This window comes from Lissotriton vulgaris, unplaced genomic scaffold (assembly GCF_964263255.1).
Source record: "Lissotriton vulgaris unplaced genomic scaffold, aLisVul1.2 SCAFFOLD_3958, whole genome shotgun sequence".
Lineage (NCBI taxonomy): Eukaryota > Metazoa > Chordata > Amphibia > Caudata > Salamandridae > Lissotriton > Lissotriton vulgaris.
The window spans coordinates 90,603-98,129 of NW_028248795.1; positions in this window are offsets into that span (position 1 = coordinate 90,603).

The window sequence follows — 7,527 nt, forward strand, 5'->3', positions numbered from 1 at the left end:
AGTTTTGCTGAAGGTTGAGGGGAAAGGGTAATTAGGCCTTGTTTCTGAGGTGCATTTTTGCCGTTGGCTTACATTGGCACCCTTCAAGGTAGCTGTATTGCGTGTTTTTGGGAAGCTATTTGGGGGTGTTCTAGATTTTTGGGAGTGGGTTTAGGGGTCTGGGAGCCCTGCTGGGAAGGTCTAATTTTGTGTCAAAATAGCAGTTTGGGCGTAGGTTAAGGGGAAAGGGGAATAAGGCCGTGTTTCTGAGGTGCATTTTTGCCATTGGCTTACATTGTTGGCCTGCAAAGTAGCTGTATTGCGAGTTTTTGGGAAGCTATTTGGGTGTGTTCTAGATTTCTGGGAGTGGGTTTAGGGGTCTGGGAGCACTGCTGGGAAGGTCTAATTTTGTGTCAAAATAGCACTTTGGTCATAGGTTGAGGGGAAAGGGGAATTAGGGCCTGTTTCTGAGGTGCTTTTTTGCCATTGGCTTACATTAGTGGCCTGCAAGTTACCTGTATTGCGTGTTTTGATAAGCTATCTGGGGGTGTTCTAGATTTTGGGAGTGGGTTTAGTGGTCTGAAAGCACTGCTGGGAAGGTCTAATTTTGTCTCAAAATAGCAGTTTGGGCGTAGGCTGAGGGGAAAGGGGAATAAGGCCTTGTTTCTGAGGAGCATTTTTGCCATTGGCTTACATTGGCTCCCTGCAAGGTAGCTGTATTGCGTGTTTTTGGGAAGCTATTTGGGGGTGTTCTAGATTTTTGGGAGTGGGTTTAGGGGTCTGGGAGCCCTGCTGGGAAGGTCTAATTTTGTGTCAAAATAGCAGTTTGGGCGTAGGTTAAGGGGAAAGGGGAATAAGGCCGTGTTTCTGAGGTGCATTTTTGCCATTGGCTTACATTGTTGGCCTGCAAAGTAGCTGTATTGCGAGTTTTTGGGAAGCTATTTGGGTGTGTTCTAGATTTCTGGGAGTGGGTTTAGGGGTCTGGGAGCACTGCTGGGAAGGTCTAATTTTGTGTCAAAATAGCACTTTGGTCATAGGTTGAGGGGAAAGGGGAATTAGGGCCTGTTTCTGAGGTGCTTTTTTGCCATTGGCTTACATTGGCGGCCTGCAAGTTACCTGTATTGCGTGTTTTTGATAAGCTATCTGGAGGTGTTCTAGATTTTGGGAGTGGGTTTAGGGGTCTGGAAGCACTGCTGGGAAGCTCTAATTTTGTGTCAAAATAGCAGTTTTGGTGAAAGTTGAGGGGAAAGGGGAATTAGGCCTTGTTTCTGAGGTGCATTTTTGCCATTGGCTTACATTGGCGCCCTGCAAGGTAGCTGTATTGCGTGTTTTTGGGAAGCTATTTGGGGGTGTTCTAGATTGTTGGGAGTGGGTTTAGGGGTCTGAGAGCACTGCTGGGAAGGTCTAATTTTGTGTCAAAATAGCAGTTTGGGCGTAGGTTAAGGGGAAAGGGGAATTAGGCCCTGTTTCTGAGGTGCATTTTTGCCATTGGCTTACATAGGCGGCCTGCAAGGCAGCTGTATTGCGTGTTTTGGGAAGCTGTTTGGCAGTGTTCTAGATTTTTTGAGTGGGTTTAGGGGTCTGGGAGTACAGCTGGGAAGGTCTAATCTTGTCTCAAAATAGCAGTTTGATTGAAGGTTGAGGGGAAAAGGGAATTAGTCCCTGTTTCTGAGGTGCATTTTGACCATTGGCTTACATTGGCGGCCTGCAAAGTAGCTGTATTGCTTGTTTTTGAGAAGCTATTTGGGGGTGTTCTAGATTGTTGGGAGTGGGTTTAGGGGTCTGGGAGAACTGCTGGGAAGGTCTAATTTTGTGTCAAAATAGCAGTTTGGGCGTAGGTTGAGGGGAAAGTGGAATTAGGCCCTGTTTCTGAAGTGCATTTTTGCCATTGGCTTACATAGGCGGCCTGCAAGGCAGCTGTATTGCGTGTTTTTGGGAAGCTGTTTAGGGGTGTTCTAGATTTCTGGGAGTGGGTGTAGGGGTCTGGGAGCACTGCTGGGAAGTTCTAATTTTGTGTCAAAATAGCAGTTTGGGCGTAAGTTGAGGAGAAAGGGGAATAAGGCCCTGTTTCTGAGGTGCATTTTTGCCATTGGCTTACATTGGCGGCCTGCAAGTTACCTGTATTGCGTGTTTTGATAAGCTATCTAGGGGTGTTCTAGATTTTGGGAGTGGGTTTAGGGGGCTGAAAGCACTGCTGGGAAGGTCTAATTTTGTCTCAAAATAGCAGTTTGGGCGTAGGCTGAGGGGAAAGGGGAATTAGGCCCTGTTTCTGAGGTGCATTTTTGCTTTTGGCTTACATTGGCGGCCTGCAAGGTAGCTGTATTGCGTGTTTTTAAGAAGCTATTTGGGGGTGTTCTAGATTGTTGGGAGTGGGTTTAGGGGCCTGGGAGCACTGCTGGGGAGGTCTAATTGTGTGTCAAAATAGCAGTTTGGTCGTAGGTTGAGGGAAAAGGGGAATTAGGGCCTGTTTCTGAGGTGCTTTTTTGCCTTTAGCTTACATTGGCGGCCTGCAAGGTAGCTGTATTGCGTGTTTTTGGGAAGCTATTTGGGGGTGTTCTAGATTGTTGGGAGTTGGTTTAGGGGTCTGGGAGCACTGCTGGGAAGGTCTAATTTTTTGTCAAAATAGCAGTTTGGTCGTAGGTTGAGGGGAGAGGGGAATTAGCCCCTGTTTCTGAGGTGCATTTTTGTCATTGGCTTACATTGGTGGCGTGCAAGGTAGCTGTATTGCGTGTTTTTGGGAAGCTATTTAGGGGTGTTCTAGATTTCTGGGAGTGGGTTTAGGGGTCTGGGGGCACTGCTGGGAAGGTCTAATTGTGTGTCAAAATAGCAATTTGGGCGTAAGTTGAGGGGAAAGGGGAATTAGGCCCTGTTTCTGAGGTGCAGTTTTGCCATTGGCTTACATTGGCGGCCTGCAAGGTAGCTGTATTGCGTGTTTTTGAGAAGCTATTTGGGGGCGTTCTAGATTGTTGGGAGTGGGTTTAGGGGTCTGGGAGCACTGCTGGGAAAGTCTAATGTTGTGCCTAAATAGCAGTTTGGGCGTAGGTTGAGGGGAAAGGGGAATTAGGCCCTGTTTCTGAGGTGCATTTTTGCCATTGGCTTACATAGGCGGCCTGCAAGGCAGCTGTATTGCGTGTTTTGGGAAGCTGTTTGGGAGTGTTCTAGATTTTTTGAGTGGGTTTAGGGGTCTGGGAGTACTGCTGGGAAGGTCTAATCTTGTCTCAAAATAGCAGTTTGATTGAAGGTTGAGGGGAAAAGGGAATTAGTCCCTGTTTCTGAGGTGCATTTTGACCATTAGCTTACATTGGCGGCCTGCAAAGTAGCTGTATTGCTTGTTTTTGAGAAGCTATTTGGGGGTGTTCTAGATTGTTGGGAGTGGGTTTAGGGGTCTGGGAGAACTGCTGGGAAGGTCTAATTTTGTGTCAAAATAGCAGTTTGGGCGTAGGTTGAGGGGAAAGTGGAATTAGGCCCTGTTTCTGAGGTGCATTTTTGCCATTGGCTTACATAGGCGGCCTGCAAGGCAGCTGTATTGCGTGTTTTTGGGAAGCTGTTTAGGGGTGTTCTAGATTTCTGGGAGTGGGTGTAGGGGTCTGGGAGCACTGCTGGGAAGTTCTAATTTTGTGTCAAAATAGCAGTTTGGGCATAAGTTGAGGAGAAAGGGGAATAAGGCCCTGTTTCTGAGGTGCATTTTTGCCATTGGCGGCCTGCAAGTTACCTGTATTGCCTGTTTTGATAAGCTATCTAGGGGTGTTCTAGATTTTGGGAGTGGGTTTAGGGGGCTGAAAGCACTGCTGGGAAGGTCTAATTTTGTCTCAAAATAGCAGTTTGGGCGTAGGCTGAGGGGAAAGGGGAATTAGGCCCTGTTTCTGAGGTGCATTTTTGCTTTTGGCTTACATTGGCGGCCTGCAAGGTAGCTGTATTGCGTGTTTTTAAGAAGCTATTTGGGGGTGTTCTAGATTGTTGGGAGTGGGTTTAGGGGCCTGGGAGCACTGCTGGGAAGGTCTAATTGTGTGTCAAAATAGCAGTTTGGTCGTAGGTTGAGGGAAAAGGGGAATTAGGGCCTGTTTCTGAGGAGCTTTTCTGCCTTTAGCTTACATTGGCGGCCTGCAAGGTAGCTGTATTGCGTGTTTTTGGGAAGCTATTTGGGGATGTTCTAGATTGTTGGGAGTTGGTTTAGGGGTCTGGGATCACTGCTGGGAAGGTCTAATTTTGTGTCAAAATAGCAGTTTGGTCGTAGGTTGAGGGGAGAGGGGAATTAGCCCCTGTTTCTGAGGTGCATTCTTGTCATTGGCTTACATTGGTGGCGTGCAAGGTAGCTGTATTGCGTGTTTTTGGGAAGCTATTTAGGGGTGTTCTAGATTTCTGGGAGTGGGTTTAGGGGTCTGGGGGTACTGCTGGGAATGTCTAATTGTGTGTCAAAATAACAATTTGGGCGTAAGTTGAGGGAAAGGGGAATTAGGCCCTGTTTCTGAGGTGCATTTTTGCCATTGGCTTACATTGGCGGCCTGCAAGAGAGCTGTATTGCGTGTTTTTGAGAAGCTATTTGGGGGAGTTCTAGATTGTTGGGAGTGGGTTTAGGGGTCTGGGAGCACTGCTGGGAAGGTCTAATGTTGTGCCTAAATAGCAGTTTGGGCGTAGGTTGAGGGGAAAGGGGAATTAGACCCTGTTTCTGAGGTGCATTTTGACCATTGGCTTACATTGTCGGCCTGCAAGGCAGCTGTATTGCGTGTTTTGGCAAGCTGTTTGGGAGTGTTCTAGATTTTTTGAGTGGGTTTAGGGGTCTGGGAGTACTGCTGGGAAGGTCTAATCTTGTCTCAAAATAGCAGTTTGATTCAAGGTTGAGGGGAAAGTGGAATTAGGCCCTGTTTCTGAGGTGCATTTTTGCCATTGGCTTACATTGGCGGCCTGCAAGGTAGCTGCATTGCATGTTTTTGGGAAGCTATTTGTGGGTGTTCTAGATTTCTGGGAGAGGGTTTAGGGGTCTGGGAGCACTGCTGGGAAGGTCTAATTTTGTGTCAAAATAGCAGTTTGGGCGTAGGTTGAGGGGAAAGGGGAATTAGGCCTTGTTTCTGAGGTGCATTTTTGCCATTGGCTTACATTGGCGGCCTGCAAGGTAGCTGTATTGCGTGTTTTTGGAAGCTATTTGGGGTTGTTCTAGATTTTTGGGAGTGGGTTTAGGGGTCTGGGAGAACTGCTGGGAAGGTCTAATGTTGTGCCTAAATAGCAGTTTGGTCATAGGTTGAGGGGAAAGGGGAATTAGTCCCTGTTTCTGAGGTGCATTTTTGCCATTGGCTTACAATGGCGGCCTGCAAGACAGCTGTATTGCGTGTTTTGGCAAGCTGTTTGGGGGTGTTCTAGATTTTTGGGAGTGGGTTTAGGGGCCTGGGAGCACTGCTGGGAAGGTCTAATTATGTCTCAAAATAGCAGTTCGGGCGTAGGTTGAGGGGAAAGGAGAATTAGGCCCTGATTCTGAGGTGCATTTTTGCCATTGGCTTATATTGACGGCCTGCAAGGTAGCTGTATTGCGTGTTTTTGGAAGCTATTTGGGGTTGTTCTAGATTTTTGGGAGTGGGTTTAGGGGTCTGGGAGAACTGCTGGGAAGGTCTAATGTTGTGCCTAAATAGCAGTTTGGTCATAGGTTGAGGGGAAAGGGGAATTAGTCCCTGTTTCTGAGGTGCATTTTTGCCATTGGCTTACAATGGCGGCCTGCAAGACAACTGTATTGCGTGTTTTGGCAAGCTGTTTGGGGGTGTTCTAGATTTTTGGGAGTGGGTTTAGGGGTCTGGGAGCACTGCTGGGAAGGTCTAATTTTGTCTCAAAATAGCAGTTTGGTTATAGGTTGAGGGGAAAAGGGAATTAGTCCCTGTTTCTGAGGTGCATTTCCGCCATTGGATACATTGGCGGCCTGCAAGGTAGCAGTATTGCGTGTTTTTGGGAAGCTATTTAGGGGTGTTCTAGATTTCTGGGAGAGGGTTTAGGGGTGTGAGAGCACTGCTGGGAAGATCTCATTTTGTGTCAAACTAGCAGTTTGGGCGTAGGTTGCCGGGAAAGGGGAATTAGGCCTTGTTTCTGAGGTGCATTTTTTCCATTGGCTTACATTGGCGGCCTGCAAGGTAGCTGTATTGCGTGTTTTTGGTGGGCAATTTGGGGGTGTTCTAGATTGTTGGGAGTGGGTTTAGGGGCCTGGGAGCACTGCTGGGAAGGTCTAATTTTGTGTCAAAATAGCAGTTTGGGCCTAGGTTGAGGGGAAAGGGGAATTAGGCCTTGTTTCTGAGGTGCATTTTTGCCATTGGCTTACATTGGCGGCCTGCAAGAGAGCTGTATTGCGTGTTTTTGAGAAGCTATTTGGGGGAGTTCTAGATTGTTGGGAGTGGGTTTAGGGGTCTGGGAGCACTGCTGGGAAGGTCTAATGTTGTGCCTAAATAGCAGTTTGGGCGTAGGTTGAGGGGAAAGGGGAATTAGACCCTGTTTCTGAGGTGCATTTTGACCATTGGCTTACATTGTCGGCCTGCAAGGCAGCTGTATTGCGTGTTTTGGCAAGCTGTTTGGGAGTGTTCTAGACTTTTTGAGTGGGTTTAGGGGTCTGGGAGTACTGCTGGGAAGGTCTAATCTTGTCTCAAAATAGCAGTTTGATTCAAGGTTGAGGGGAAAGTGGAATTAGGCCCTGTTTCTGAGGTGCATTTTTGCCATTGGCTTACATTGGCGGCCTGCAAGGTAGCTGCATTGCATGTTTTTGGGAAGCTATTTGTGGGTGTTCTAGATTTCTGGGAGAGGGTTTAGGGGTCTGGGAGCACTGCTGGGAAGGTCTAATTTTGTGTCAAAATAGCAGTTTGGGCGTAGGTTGAGGGGAAAGGGGAATTAGGCCTTGTTTCTGAGGTGCATTTTTGCCATTGGCTTACATTGGCGGCCTGCAAGGTAGCTGTATTGCGTGTTTTTGGAAGCTATTTGGGGTTGTTCTAGATTTTTGGGAGTGGGTTTAGGGGTCTGGGAGAACTGCTGGGAATGTCTAATGTTGTGCCTAAATAGCAGTTTGGTCATAGGTTGAGGGGAAAGGGGAATTAGTCCCTGTTTCTGAGGTGCATTTTTGCCATTGGCTTACAATGGCGGCCTGCAAGACAGCTGTATTGCGTGTTTTGGCAAGCTGTTTGGGGGTGTTCTAGATTTTTGGGAGTGGGTTTAGGGGCCTGGGAGCACTGCTGGGAAGGTCTAATTATGTCTCAAAATAGCAGTTCGGGCGTAGGTTGAGGGGAAAGGAGAATTAGGCCCTGATTCTGAGGTGCATTTTTGCCATTGGCTTATATTGACGGCCTGCAAGGTAGCTGTATTGCGTGTTTTTGGAAGCTATTTGGGGTTGTTCTAGATTTTTGGGAGTGGGTTTAGGGGTCTGGGAGAACTGCTGGGAAGGTCTAATGTTGTGCCTAAATAGCAGTTTGGTCATAGGTTGAGGGGAAAGGGGAATTAGTCCCTGTTTCTGAGGTGCATTTTTGCCATTGGCTTACAATGGCGGCCTGCAAGACAACTGTATTGCGTGTTTTGGCAAGCTGTTTGGGG